General features: G+C 31.4%; 1 protein-coding gene and 1 long non-coding RNA gene across 3 annotated transcripts in view; one reads left to right on the forward strand and one right to left on the reverse strand.

Annotated features, from left to right (window-relative positions):
- Positions 1-16,894, forward strand: part of LOC130453317 (uncharacterized) — a 688,318-nt gene that overhangs the window by 122,659 nt on the left and 548,765 nt on the right. The window lies entirely within an intron of this gene.
- Positions 1-16,894, reverse strand: part of LOC130453318 (uncharacterized) — a 55,163-nt gene that overhangs the window by 857 nt on the left and 37,412 nt on the right. The window contains exon 3 of one of the 2 annotated variants that reach the window (XR_008911034.1): positions 11,123-11,175. The exons of the other annotated variant lie outside the window; for it this stretch is intronic. This is a non-coding gene — a long non-coding RNA (uncharacterized LOC130453318). Of the gene's footprint in view, positions 1-11,122; positions 11,176-16,894 lie in introns of those variants that run through there. 2 annotated transcript variants of the gene reach the window in all.

Here is a 16,894-nt window from a genome sequence, read left to right on the forward strand (position 1 = left end):
ACATTCGCATGCTGAAACTGCATTTTTCATTATTGTTCAAGTCTATAATTCAACATTCATAATATAAAGCCAAATTCTCGTATCAATGTTTTAAGAACTAGATTTAAATAACATTATACGGCGAACGATATTAACCATAAAAGCAGGTTGTATATGTAAAAAACCATTGAGTCATTTTGTTGAAAATATTGATTGGAAAAGTGTATGTTAAGACCAATTAGGGTTTTGTAAATCGCAGTAAAGTGCAACATGAAATTTTGAAAAGAGATGTATCATTGATTATACACCTTTTTGCTTTTTCTGAGGCAACAATGACGGAACGGAATGGAGGAAAAGGAAAGAGTTTTATAAATGATAAATGACCCTAAAACGTCACTGTTGTATAAACCTCTAGATTCAAAGAAGAAAAGCTGAATTGTGAGATTAAGCAACTTAAAAAAGTTGTAATCTCGTAAAAAGGAAATAAATCCTCCTCAGAAACAATTCTTAATCTGCTTTCATAGGCCAACGGTGATTTTCCGCTAACCTTTCGTTTTTACAGAAGGTCCGTGTTCATTTTTTTTGTTGTTAGCGATGAATATTCGGCAATATAAAATGATCAGTATCTTCCGGAGTATTTTCTTAATTACTTTCATGCAGTTACATTTCAATATTAAGTAAAATCTGTAGCACGAATTCCAATCGCGCAACCTCTAAAATAACTGGAAAATTATCGTGATAAAAGACTTAAAAACGAACCATATTTTGTTTCTCGATTATCTATGTTCATATTTAATAGAGAGATAAGTCGACGAAATTGTAGATATTGGACTGTCGAAAGTATAAGCTGGATAAAAGAAGGCCATACTGAACTCACAACAAAGTGAAAATTTGGGAAGGGTAACCCTGTACATAAGAATATATTAATTACAGACATGTAGTTTCAATTAGATGGGATCTCTTCCTATACGCAAGATATGTTCATGATCATTTCGATGTTGTATTCACATGCAATTGGATGCGTGGTACGGGTACATATTCAATGGACACAAAGATTCCCAGATCTCAATCTTCTGGATACATTTGATGTCAGCACTAATGAGAGAGGACTCAATCTCTGCAATTTACCATCACAACACCAAGTACCACGGGCAAATACAAACTAAGTTTCAGTTGAACATAAATTGAAAAAATCAAATATAAATGGACGAGAAAACAAAAAAAATTATTTCGAAGAAGAGATGTTATTGAAATTATTGACGAAAATTGCAGCAACAATCAAAATATTTCTCCAATTGAAACTTGATAGCATAGAAATTTTCTATCAATAGAATAAGAAAAAAATTTGACATGAATTTCACAATGAGCTTCCAATATTGGACATAAATGTTTAATGTCTTCTTATATATCATAATAACGAAAATCAGATAAGAGAATAAAATTATCGGTAGAAGTCCAAATCTTTCTAGCATCATATTTTTTTTTGCAAAAGCTAGAATCCTATACGATGTCTTATACAAATGATAAAATCGTGTGAAAACGTTCTTTTATATGAATTACCATTATTTATCTAAAATTAGGACGTATTGACGATATATGGATTATTGATTTGTAAGAATTAGCCCAATATCTATTTACCTCCTTTTTCTTCATGGTGTCCAGCAGAATGATGTTTTCCGTGTTTACCGTGTTCACCCTTATCGTGATGATGATCACTTTTATACTCTTTGTCTCCTTTTTCCCCATGACTTTCATGATGATCACCGTGTGATTCATGTCCACCACCTTCTTCATGATGATGAGAACCACCTCCGCCGCCGCCGCCGCCACCTCCATGTCCACCGCCGCCGTGCCCGCCTCCATGTCCACCGCCGCCGCCACCTCCATGTTTACTTTCCAAAACTTCTAAATCTGCTACGATAATAGCTTTATCATCTTCTTTGACAACCCTAGCGAAACCTGTGTTCACAACTGTGCATATGAAAATGCACAGCCCAGCGGTGCACACAGTTATCAGACGCATTGTCTGATGAATATCTTATTTTATTGAAACGTCTTGTCTTACTGATGTTTGATAATTATGAGAACAGTATTTATAGTATCCTTCATTTCCTTGACGTTATATCACATTGTATTCTGAATTTAATGCTAGATTGAATATCTAATTCTTTTTCATTTTGAATTTGATGTTTTTGCTACAATTTTTATGTAACGTGCTTTCTCTACTGCATTTTTAAGGTTGATTGAACTATACAGGGTCATTTTTGTTCTATTTGAATAGTATTGCATTATTTTCGTCAATTGCAACCTTGATTTCGTTACATAAAGTTATCGAAACAATATTCAGTTCAAACCCAAAATTGGTTCCAAGTATTCGAAATTATCAATAAACAAGATGAAATAATCATGGGTGAAATAAGAATTCAAAGAATTGATATTTACGATATTTTGCTATCATTTCTTTTTTCTTTTTTCTTACATCCTATCAAGTTTGCATTTTAGTTGTTATATTAAACTACCAGATATGTACGGAGTAATAGTTTTTTTGTAGAAGTTAATTTGAAGTTGATTATTGTGTTTTAAGAACAGGATCATTATCGTAAGCCAACTTCTGCAGCCATTACCGTTTGGGGCTGTACCAAAAAGCACATATACGAGGATGTATTGATATCTAGTAAGCTTAGACCAGTTCCATACATAAACAAAATATTGCGTTACCATAGCAACGAACAATAATTTATTAGAAGTGTCAGTATAAAGTTTGACGTCAAAAAAGTAAACCAGAGTTACGCAATAAATTAAAAGAAAAAAGATGTCTACCGAAATTGAGAAAATCGAAAAATTGGAATAACGAGCCATCATCAATTACCTGTATTTAAAAGGGTTAAGAGGTAAGCAGATTTATGAAGATATCCTTAATACCCTTGGCCAATAGCCCAATGTCCTTCGTAAGCGTCCGTGAAAAATTGGACTGCAAGCTTCAAAAGAGGTAAATTTCCCATTGAAGATGATGGCCGATTGGGAAAGCCAGTTTCTGTGTCAATCTCCGAAAATATCGATGCAGTGCATGACATGATTTTATCAGACCGTCAATTTGGGCTAAAACGGATATCTGAAGCACTGAATATTTCATACGAACGCGTTTATCATATAGTTCACGTCAATTTGGACATGAAAAAAATTGCTACAAAATGGATCCCCAAATGTTTGAATATAGACCAAAAGCATGCAAAAGCGTGCAGAAGTAGACCATGTAGACTTCTTAAACCGAATTGTTACTATGGATGGTACATTTCTACGATCTAGAAACAAAGCAACAATTGATGGAATGGCGACACTATGGTTCTCCAAGATTGAAGAAATTTTGTGTTCAAAAATCTGCTGGAAATGTTCTTTCTTCAGTTTTTTGGGATTGCCATGGAGTAATCATTATTTTTTTTGTATGGGGGTAGAATAATAGCTGGAGACTACTATTCGACATTACTGACCACTCTACGGGTAAAAATTGAAGAGAAAAGACGCGAAAAGCTATCCAAAGGTGTTTTTTTGCAGAACAACGCGCCTGCACACATATCTCATGTTGCCATGCAAAAAATTCGTGATTTAGGGTTTGAACTATTCACCAAATTTGGCTCCGTCCGACTATCATCTCTTTCCTCAACTAAAAAAAAGTTTGAAAGGTCGTAAATTTTCTTTCAACAAGGAGGTAATAAAAGCTGTGGAGGTCATTTTTTTTGAAAGGTCTAGAGACGTCGCAAGCTCGCTGTAATAAATGTATCCAATTAAGAGTAGAATATGTTGAGTAATAAAATATTTTGACATTGAAATTTTGTTTGGTTCTATAGTAGGCTAAGAATTTTTCAATATATCCTCGTATTATACAATTTTTTTCAAAAATTTCATTCAATGAACCCTTTGTTACAATTGATTTTGATTTATACACAGCTGCTTACAAGAAATTGTTAGACGAGTCCACTTATACCTAATAAAGTAACTGTTTTCGTTGGATATGGTAAATAAAATGATCAAAATTGATTTTTTCAACTCTTATGTCTGGACACAACGTTATGCAGCAGGTAAAGTACCTGGAGACTTCTATATTATAATGCTCCCCTTCAATATACTCCCCTCCCCTAGCCACACACTATTCCATATGTTTTTTCCATTGATTGGAACAGTACTGGAAGTTTTGTATATGTAAGTTTAAATTAGGTCCCTTCCAAAGAAGATTTTATCTTCGGAAACAAAAAAAGTTGCACGATGCGAAATCTGGTAGTTACAGCTCCACAGATAGCGCGTTATGAGCAGGTGCAAAATCCACAAGTTGTTCTTCCACAACTCGTGCCGTAAGTCTGGTGAGCAGTCTAACCCTCTGGAACTCACTCAGTCATCACAATACCGTTAATGTGGAAAAAAACGATCAACATTGCCTTGAATTTTGATTTGCTCTCTCGGCCCTCACTAAAGCGCTTATATCACTCAAAAACACGCGCACGAGATAGAGAATTCTTCCCATAGGCCTCTTGCAACAATTTATAACACAAAGTCGGAGTTTTTTTTATATTCAACGAGAAATTTTAGATTGATACGTTGCTCCTGTTTTTCGTCTCAAATGGTTTTCGGAACGAGAAAAAAACACGTTCCTTTCAAACCCCTCATGCACAAATACTATAATAGTGACGGAAACGTGTTTTGGGACAAGCATAGACCAGATATCTAAAGACTCAACGCACTACTTTTTTAACCCACCCGTCTAGGACGCCCTCTAGGCGCGTAGTCTAGGCGGGTAATATTTTCAATGCAATTGTTTGAGTAGATATGATATTTCTGAATTTACTGATACCAGGCTTAATAGGTCCCGTATCACATACTTTCGAAAATAATTTTGTCATATATTTCTATATTAAAAAAATTTACTATTAGAATATTATGTGAATCCATGTACATATTTCTGGTTTCTGGTGGAAAATCGCTAGAATAAGGTTGAGTCAAATGAAGATAATGATAAATCGACTGACATCGTCCCAACTAATTGTGATTGCCTACATCCGATAACATTTATTGCTGTACACAACACTGTTTGGTCTGATATACCACCAACTCAAGATCAAACTTCATCTATCACTGAAACGTTTGAGGTTCCTACTGTTGAAATAATGGATCAAATACTCTGGTATACCGACAAAAATGTGATTCATACAATACAAAAAAATCTAAGGAAAATCAATTGTGGTCAAAAATGTGTGAGATACCTGAACTTATTATATATTATACGTAGCTGATATTGGTATCAGTAGGTTTTGGAAAATAATAAAATTCATGCGGTTTAATGACAAAATTAATTATAAAGAAAAACATAAATAGCGCTTATTATTATTGCGATAAGAAAATATAACATTAGACAAAAAAACGTTACAAGGATAAAGGATAATTTTATATTTGCTATCAGAGAAAAAGAAATGTAATGAACTCTCTGTAACGCCATGTGACAATTCTGTCACAAACCGTTTGTTTGTCAATTAATATTAAAATATCGTCTTGAGTCCACTGTAACATAACAAGAACAAACCAATGTATCGTCTTAGTTTAATACAATAATGTAGTAGGCCTTAGTACCATGTAAAAGCACTTCTTTTTTAACCACGGGGTCTAAACTTTGTAAAATTTTCGTATCTGGATTTGCGTATAAAATCTAAGCTCAGAAAATGTGGCACTGCTCAACTAACCAGTTTTTGATGCTTTCTCGAATACTTCGCAATCAACATTAATGATTCCATTTCAACGCTTACTTTAGAAGCTTATCACTGTTAGAATACTTGTCACAAAACAGTATATTGTGAAGCCCACTGCAACAGAAATTGGGATTGCAAATTATCTTCAACCAAAGAAATTTTAAAAAAAGATAGAAACTATTCTGTTGGATACGTTGCTGTGTGATTGAAGAAACCGTGGCAACGAAATATAAAAAAGTAGAAAATTTAGCATCTAGTTTTGTCGGATAAATTACAAAAGTAGAGGTGAAGAGATATGATAAGCGACCAAGCATAACAAATGATCGCCCAAATAACCTTATTCATAACATAAATACGAAATAAAATTTCGTCATAAAATATGGCAGGTTTGAATGCTTTATAATTTATTGAACTATACTAAAACAAACGCATGGTTTCTTCAAGAAGAACTCATGAAGCTGAGGGCTTACAACAAAACGAATGTGCTTCAAATTTCCTGGATGCTCTTGTGTATGAAGTGTGACGTTGCTTTCTGCTACAAAATCACAATAATTATTGTAAACAATTTAAAATTAAATCATCTTTATGATGCAGTGTAAAAAATAAAATTTTCTCATATATATTTCCAAATAATTCCAGAAACGCATATATTTTTTTATGTTGGGAGGGTTGAAAGTTGTTGTATATTAAATGATATCTCTCATCCCTTTTCTTAGAGATAAATTTAATGGTTAATGACTTTTCCCATGTATTATTCGATGCTATATTCAACTTTCCTGAATTTATTTTGTTCTCCATATTTAAAATGAGGACCCGATGAAGTTTGATAATTTGTCGTTAGATGCAGAAGATATGTAAGTAAGAATATGCAAAACGGTGACCTTGATGTTATATGACAAATTCGCAATATTTGCTTATTCTATAGAAGATATCATTCGAATTAGTATTGGATACATGAAGAAAATAGTCCTCAAGTAAATAATTGTGAATTTTCAGTACACAAACTCTGTTCGCATTGATTCTTCCAATTCTTTCCAAATAACGTGTTTTTATTCGAATAACAAGAAATTCATTCCAATTCTACGTGTATTACGAATAACAAAACCGACAGAAAAAACAAACATAACATTCACAAAAAGTTACACTCATAGTTCCAAAATAAAATATGAAAATTGTCTTTATTCGTGTTCTGGAAACATCTGAATTTCAATTTCTTTCTAAAGCTCAAGCTTTTCTACACTTCTTTTTGTTTGTGTTTTGCTTTTCTTTCTCATTCTATACGGTGATATGATTATCACTGAAATCTAGCTCAGGGGAAATTTGTTACATGGTAGTAACTGCAGATATTTGCTCTCTTCAAATTACCTACTTATTATGTACCTGGGAGTGATTTTTTCTCTATATAAACAGATACATAATGATTCTCAAATGAAAAATAATCAAGTGAGCGTTTTATGAGTATGAAATCCAGCTCTACGTTTGTAGTTTGTTTTATTTCCATTTACACAATTTTAAACCAAACTTGAACTCGTAGTTTACGAGTAATAATGGTATGTCTATTGATATAAATAATTATATGTGAGATACCTAAATTGGTTTGATGAAATCCGTAGGAGAAATTAGAATAGTAACAACTTTAGTAAAAATGATGGAAAGCACATAATGAACAGTAACTTTTCTCAACACAAAAATATGTATAAACATCATATTAAATAAATGAAAGACATAAAATATTCTATATATTCTCACCAAGATTTTTAACAATCTATCCAGTAGGATGAGGATTATAAATAACTTGAAATTACTAAAAACAGACGCTTAGGGGTATCTTTCAATGAAGAAACTCCTTTAATTATTTAGCAGTATAACTGCTACAATTTTATTCAACCTAGTTATGAAGCAGTAACATAGTTAACATGACGCAGTGATCTAAAACATAGAAGTTCACATGACACGGGGCTATAATACATGAAAGTTAACTTGATACGGTGGTATAAAACATAAAGCTTAATATAATTAAAAATTAGAAATGGTAAGTATTATTACTTGAAGTGTGTATCTGTCTGAATCCGTCTATCAGATCATTAGGTTTGAGGCATTTTAGTCGTCGCATTTCGTATGCTCTATGAAATAACTGGTTTGCTATAATATTAGGGTGTTAACTTATTCGGTCACAATATTTTTCACTGCGACGTTTTATTTCTTTCTTGATTGAATGCATTTGTAGGTCTTTTTTATTAATGATGATGTAATGTACCAGGGGGCGTTGACTATCGATCGGAAAACTTTGTTTTGGAAGCATTGTAAAATACTGATATTGGAAATGCTCGCAGTTCCCCATAACTGTATGCCATACGTCCACACTGGCTTGAGGATAGCCTCATATACTAGCAACTTGTATTCAATAGTTAATTCTGAGTTTCTATCAATTAACCAGTAGATCTGCCTTTTTGGAAAATATATGCTTTTGCCAGGTTAATCATTTGTCAATATGAAAAAAATTATTCAACAGATATATTTTTCACATATTTTTAGAATCTTATTTTTTGTTCTCCATTAAACTTGTAGATAATAATATCCATATATATATATATATATATATATATATATATATATATATATATATATATATATATATATATACTCTTATGTAGTGTTCCCTGATATATAGTAGCTCGAGGTCAAGTTTTTATTTTTTTTGTGCAGAGAAACTTCTCCTTGCCAAGGTTACGCCAAAACGTAGAATACATAATATTTGTAACATTATTGTTGGGTAAGTATTGGCGTCACATTCTCTACAGGGTGTTCCGGGACTTGATGCAAAAAATTAAGGAATAAAAATAATGCTCCGATATGAGAAACTTATCTTATACGACTTCTCGTTTCTGAGTTATAGGCCTTTAAAGCTGCAAAAACAGAACTTAGATTCACTATATTTTCTAAATTATTCATTCGAATATTATTGATATTTAATGGATCATTACGTATGTCCATGTATGTTGATACGTCTCTTTAATTTCTTATTTCTTAGACCTTTTGATATGTTTATGTTTATTAATCGTCTCTTCTGATTTGAAATTAGCTTTTTATGATAACTTTCCATATATCAAATACCTTGTAATGATTATGACGCTGTTTCCATAGGACAAACATCTCAGTATTTAGGAAATAGACTAAATGGTCATCAATATGATGAAAAAAAATCTACGAACGACTAAACATCAGAGAAACCATGAATTCAATTGAAAATATTAAAAAAATCTTGAGGCGGAATCAAATCACAAAAAAAATTCACATTCATAAGAACGAGAAATTTCTCAATGATAAAAAAAACCTAAATAATTTATAGTTCTATTTTGTAAATTTTGATACAATTACGATTAATTTGAATGAAAGATGCAACATATTTTTGAGATATAAAAACTAAGTAAAAATTGATTTTTCATATTAATACAGATTTCTATTTTGATTTTATGCTAATATTCATGTTGTATGTAATTTGTTGATTAATGTAAATACGCATATTGTCAGATCAAGACATATTTTGATTAAAACCGTATTAGGTCGAAACATCAAAATTTTATCTGTTTTCAAGAAAACAATTTTGAATCGAAAGAAACCTTGATCAAGTCGATTTAGGAACATATATATATATATATATATATATATATATATATATATATATATATATATATATATATATATAAATATATATTTTACAACTATTCACGACTTATTATCAAGACATATCAACAAAATATTTAAAAGCGATTGTTAATGAATTATATATAATAATTAAGACAATCATAATATTTGCATGTATGACGTATCTGGAAGTATTCACTAAACTAGCTTTAAATGTACTCAATGTATATGAATGGAGCCAATAAACTATCTATCTCTCTATTTATTATTAGTGTTTCCGTGACCAACACATTATGTAAAATTTTTTCACTTTAGTTTCTAATATCCTCCTTTGATTCACTCCTTTTGATCATCAAATTACAAAGTTCCTGCATTTCACTTAACTCTATCACTATGACTGGAATAAGTATGACCCATGCGTACTTGAAAGGGTCCTTCGAGACATACCTACATGCGAGACACTTTGACTTCTCACCTTTTCGTCACATTCTTGAGTTTGAGTTTGAAACTTCTCCCTCATAGAAAACACTTTTACTGGTTTTGTAACAATTTGTGTTTGCCCCAATCATACTGTTATCATTTGAAATAAAATATGGATGACCTAAATGTCTCAAAACTTTCGAATGAACGATTCTTGGAAAGTATTTGATATATAAATTCTTTAAGACTAGATAATTTTGCAAACTTGGTAATTTGACAAAAACATTGTATTTATATTGTGAAAATAAAGTCTGAAATTGGGGAGAGAAGGCTACGAAAAAAAATTTTTTCCTTCACGATTTTAAATTGAATCGAACAAATTAACTGATCTAATTAAATTTACATCTGATATATAAATAGCTTTTCGATAATTCTGTATAGACATGTAAAGTTATGGGCGCTGCTCAGGAATACGATTTGATAATTCCTGCAAAAGTCACACGACTAAAGTAAACAGAATAAAGTTACACTCCAATGGGCTTCTGGGACACATTGAAGTGCAGGTGAACAGTAGTACTAAAGTAGAGTAGAAGCGGATAAACCCATTGTAGTAGTTGAATCCTAGTGTCGGCTATAGAGCAGTAGAAAAAATACTAAGAAAGAAGGTATATTGCAAAAATTCAGTTACTGTAATAATTTACAGGAGTTAAGACAGACAAAGATATTCCCGAAGACGCTAGGTTCAGCAGAAGATGCAACTTCCAGATTCTGCTGCGTAGAGGACAAACTTCTAACCACATTCTCTCGTCTCTGAAATTTATGTTCTATTGTGACTAGAGGTTATTTAGTTCCCATGCTGTGCAATCCTGCTGCATGGCAATATAGCGATAAATCGATTATCACTATTGACTTTTTATCCCTGAGAACACTGTTATGCAATTCGTACAACATTCTCTATACTGCCCTGATCGTCCATTATACGACGCGATGGCGCATCAAATATTCTTCTTTCTACATCCTCGCACGAGTTTCTCCATTGATTTGGCGATTTATATTGTTCTCTAATCTACTCCTAAAACAAGTTTATGGACTTATTTTATTACTAACTATTCAATTACAAATTATAAAGACAAATATGTGGTACTTTGATGTTTTCATAAGTTCATGTGAATATAAGTTTAATCTTATATTTCCGTTTTATAAAATCATAACTTCTTGTTCTAGCATTTCAGAAAATCCTAATCTTCTTTTAGCTATATACACTTTTCACAGCGATGTTCAATAAGTTCTAAGCAGTTTTTATAACAAGAGTCGTCAAGCTCCTCAAAACAGTCATTAACTTCCGACATCACGTCGTCATTGTTGGAAAATTTTCCACCACCGAGTCATTTTTTCAAGTCTGGGAACAAAAAATAATCAGAGAGTGCTATATCTGACGAAAAGGATGCATAAGGTAGCAATTAAAACTTTAATTCATTAATTTTGACTATTGCAATAACGGATGTGTGAACTGCTGCATTGTATTGATGAAACAACACTTTCTTCTTATCCAAATACGGCCGTTTTTGCTTGATTTCCTAATTTAAAAGATAATGAATGAAAATTATGCGAATTCGTGACACCATGAACTCTGCTGCAGATAAAACGACCTTTGCCTTCTTTGGAGCCGGTTCTCCCTTTTCAATCCATTGTTTTGTTTCGGATATGAAGTGATGGACCCAAGTTCCATCCATGGATCTGAAGCGGTGCCAAAATCGGCTTAATTTTTGTGAACCATTGTCAAACACTCGATGGAAACATCTTCACAGCGCTGTTTTTGTTACATTGTGAGTGAAAGCGGCACCTATCTCGCGCACAGCTTCCTCACGTCCAAACTTTCAGTTAATATGCGATGTACCACACTTTCAGTCGACGATCAAACATTTCTGAGGTAGTCACCTCATTTGGGCGACTACTGCGATGCTGGCCTCGTTTTAACTCTGCTACCCAATATTTCAACGTTGATAACGAAGGAGCAGTCTGACCTAGAGTAGAATCTAGTTTAGCTTTTATATTGGTTGGACTAATGCCTTTAAAATAATTTGTATTGTATCACATAACGATGACCAATTTTTCCATGCTCACAAATTCACCCAAAACGTCCAAAATTGATGACTGGTAAACAAATACTAAAAAACGTGGCGTCTACAAATTTTAAACATATGCTGTATAGATTGTGTACTTTTTAATACAGTGGAATTTTTCAAGCAACTGCTATCATCTTTAGGTCAAGCCAGGTATCCTAGAGTGAAATTAAAACTTTCATTGGATCATGAAACCTTCCTGCTATGCTAATCATGAAACGTAACTGTCAAACATATTTAAATGTATGTCTGGTCTATTCCTTCATCATTCAAGAGGAGATATCTCGACCCATTCTTTTAATGTCTTTCAGTCCATTATGTGATTCATTTTGAATATTTATAATAACACTCACTATACAATTATGTAGTTTTTTCTTGTACCATGAAAGTATTTCTATTTACTCGTAATAACACTCTGCTCATAAGAGATTTAGCTTCTCCCAAATAACCATAATACATCTTTTATTTTTAATGATAACGACAATTGACAACACCGTTGATATAGTTTCCTATTTCCATAGAATCTATTATTGAACAAAATACATTTTTCTATAACACATTTTTCCCAGACATATTTAAATAGATGTGGTGAAAATATGTATATTGGTCGCTCTGCTAGTCGAAATGCAAGTATTATGCGGTTTTTGATACACATTACAAGCCGTACATTCTGCAAATCGATGGAAATTGAGAATTTAAAAGAGGAATTTTGCTTCCTTCTGAATATTATATGATTTTATCCAATGTGAGAACACAAAATAAAACGCCGAAGGCAATTCCTTTCTTATGAAAAATATATTTTAAATTGCGACGTAGAAACTTTGACTAGAGGTATTGAAAAAGAAAATAGGAAATTTTGTTCTTTGTTGTTGAACCAGTGGTGAAAGTAGTTTTTTATTTTGTCTGATCAACTCACTTAAATAAGTCGTTTGTGAAAGCATTTGTGTGATAAAATATTTATTTAAATACTGTTAAACTATATAACCTCTCAGGGTATCGGTTTGAAAACTTATTTATAAGCCTATGCAAAGCCACGTTATATTCATTTTCAAGGAGGATAGTTTTTAGATTGGACAAGATCTTAACAGCAGTTGGAGGTTGAGGTGTTATCCTTTTTTGAAGGTTGTTTAAATAAACTTTGACAAAGAGTAAAAATTTCTCTTCTTCCCTTTTTTACTTTATGAGAAATCAAGTAAAACCATTAAGATATTTTTCGTATTAATTGATTTGTTATATAACAAAAAATTATGGGAATAAACTTGTTGAATTTTCACAACATTTTCCATTATTTTATAAACAGTTTCTCTTCAAATTCTTCGCTAAAATTTTGAAAAATTTCTCCCTGTATATCTTTTCACACAGCTCATTATTCAAGTTTGGAAGTCAAGTTTTATATTTATTATTTTAAATCATTATATTCAAAATCATCCAGTTATATATACGTCCACTTCACTCTACTGATTTACTGTAAATCGTTGATTATCATCAATCTAGTAGTGAAACTTTGCTTTCTAACAGATTTCACAGATAGGAAGATCAAATAGTGATAGAGGTATTAAATAGGTAATTGTTTCAAAAAGGGTTCAGTGGGGATGGTTCTTTCAATCAAGAATCTACAAACTAAGAAACGATGAAAATAGTTCACGTAAATATTACTTATAAGACAGTCCCCCAAAGAAAAAGGCGCGCTTCATCGGCAGTAAAAGTTAACTGCAAGGCAGTGTGCAGTCATTTGAATAAATTAGCTGTAAAATATTTAAGTACGAATTAGTACAAAGGGTACCGGAAAGTGATACTCCTTTTTCTTATAATATTCAAACGAATAAATGGTTAACAAGTTTTGATATGAAATCAATATTAAAATCCCGTTAGTTATCAACAATGTTTGGCTATTTTGTGTGCAAATTTTGAAAGCCATGTAGATAAAAACCAATCAGTTATTGAGTAAAATATTTTATGGTGACATCCTAATTTTCAAATTTGAAGTACACAATTAGTAGAGCTTATATCGTATATGCAAACACGAAATTACTTTGCCCCCCCCCAATATTTGTCAAAATCATCACTCATAACTAAAAACTCGTACAGACCAAGGATATAGTATTACGAAAAAAGTTGAGTGGCAAAATACAATATTAATTGATTTGTTTCCTTTGGTAATCGCCACCTTGTTGGTAAAATTCACAGATCAATTAAAAACATTTTCTGAAAAATTGTCACTGGACATAATATTTTCACAAACAAAATTTAATTTTTAAAGAATGACATTATTGGCAATAAGCAAAATATTTCAAATTTATATTGATTTGGGAGAGATTTATTTCAACTTAAAGTATACAATGGCGAATATAATAAAGTATTCTATCTATACGGTTTTATTTTCTGAAGATAATTCTACTGCATAAATCTTAGGTTGGAGTTTATTTGTCACATTTTCCCGCATTTAGTAAAAGCGTAATCTAAGTGAATTCATATATTTTAGACACAAATTTATCTTGAAAGAACTGGCTCGATTCCAAATTTAGCGACTTATAACTAACACTGCTACCAAAAAATTATTTACTTTTCATTGTTGGAAAGTATTTTCACCATCAATTGTAAAATGGATATGAATTCAGCTGGCAAATACATTTAACTATTAATTTTTTAGTTTATTACATCAAAAAACTTTCAAAGTTTCTTATACTCGTTTTTAAGGCAGAATTTTTATTTTAAAAAAATATGATGTAGTCATATAAAGACAACTTGATTATAAATGCAACGAATTAAAAAAAAATATTGAACACTATATATGTTAGTCACTGAGAAAATTTGGTTATTCAGGTTGAAAATGATTTATAAATATTTCACACTTAGTTACTTTGTAATAATAAGTTTTGTGTTAAAAGTACCCAAACAATGAAAAATTATCTAATAAAAGCTATTGATGAGTCAAAATTTTTATTAAATACACTATTAGGGTCGAAATTTCTGATAGGTCTGGTCTAGGCTAACTTGATATCAATACATCCTCGCACGTAAGTAAAATATACAATGTTTAACGTCAGATGATATATTGAACAGAAGAGCTAAGAAACAACTTTAATAACTAGTGACAATTATACACGAATAGCTTGATAGCTTGACAAGATACATGATTCTTGCATTTATTGCTATTATTCTATCGATTTTCTTACAAAATTCAATGAGGCTTTCGAATGGATCAGAAGGATAAATCACATTATTGAGTTACTCCGCCAATATTCATGAAGACAATGGATTCATCATTAATAGTTTATAAACAATTGCATATGAGGTCATATTTAAAATGTCATATCAAAAAGCATTGCAGTGTTTTCTTATTTCTTATTTATTCGAACTCAATGGATTTATATTAACGAGTGAAATGAATTATAAACACACAATAATAGTTTTTAATTACGCAATCATTCGTATTTCAAATACTGATTTTCGGCTCTTGCTGAAAATTTATATTGTGCAGTTTATCTGCAAGATTTTTACATATTTGAAGACAGAAGCGGCTTCTTTGTGGCAACAGTATTATTCGAATTGAATGAAGTCTAGTCCTGTATGAGGAGATTGCTTGTGTACAGATGTACACGTACAAACCTCTGGTAATGTATCGTACTTAATCAGATATTTATCCAAAACTGGCCATTTAGTTTGAATAAAGTAGATTTTACGTTCAGGATTATGACGGCTAATGTTGATGAAAACACTTGTCAAAATCGCCATATAGCATATTGCCATAAATAAACCATATATACTACTAAAAAATACCATAAAGGAGACCGAATTGTGGTGACATTTCTAGACGCCTATTACATTTAAATTTGTAGCTATTAAATACAAAAAGATATAATTTTTGACATTCCTACATTGTAATAACGAAACGTAATAACTTATGATGTACATATCTTACATACATCTAATCTCATTATGCAGCTTGAAATGGTGCAACACAACGTTCAAAAAACTGCATGCAATTTATCCAGAGTAAAAGTAAAAACATTTCATGGATTAATATTGCACATCTTTTGACATTAAGTCTCTTACCACTACATGGCTGTCTCTAACAAAAATTCCGTGAATGACTCAAATAAGTTCGCTTTTGTAGCCGAATGAAGAGGTTGGTTCTTACGCAAAAAGTAGTAAGACTTCTCCCTAGAATCGCAACTTGCATGTAATAAAGATGGCACCAAATTGATAATGCTGCAAGTGCGAGATCTTTCATGTAACAATCGACTGAACTGATTTTTTTGATCAAGAAATATTACACTTTCTCCTTAGGTCCCTCAGAGCATGTTTAAGTATATTTATCAATCCTCGTGTTACTCTAATTTTGACATATTTATTGGTCTGATAAAATCACGATTCAAATTGCCCTCTAACAAGCCTAATATTTTAATATACATTGATTGAACTATACAATCAAAGTATTTATAATCAAAAATTGTTGACTTTCATTCAGTGGGTAGAAAATAAACTAAACTACTCCAAATATTACCTCTTCGAAGATATTTCAAAAACATGAGACAATATGCGAAAAAAAGGTAAATGAGAATGAATTAAACTTTTTTACGAAATGATAACAAATCACTTTTGACTTCTTTGTAACATAAACAAAGATAGAGTTACATGAAGAAAAAGCTAGATTAATCTAAAAATTAATACGCAAAATGATCATATTTTGTAAAAATGTGTCAGCATTTATTTTAATAGAAAAATGGGATTGTTCTAAACACTTTTTAATGAATATTAGTTAGTTCAAGAGAAATTATCTACGTAAATTATCTATCTAAGTTTATACGGCTATAAAATTGTAAATTGTATTTTTTGTGTTACCAGTTAATTTAGGACTATATAACCTTATACATACTAAGCATACTCTTATATTTTATATGGATTTAAAAGGTATTGATAGCAAATAGAAAATTCAAAAAAATATTTTTATACTTTAAGAAATAGTTTAATACAAGCGAATGCAACAAATCC

The sequence above is a fragment of the Diorhabda sublineata genome, chromosome 2, assembly GCF_026230105.1.
Source record: "Diorhabda sublineata isolate icDioSubl1.1 chromosome 2, icDioSubl1.1, whole genome shotgun sequence".
Taxonomy (NCBI): Eukaryota; Metazoa; Arthropoda; class Insecta; order Coleoptera; family Chrysomelidae; genus Diorhabda; species Diorhabda sublineata.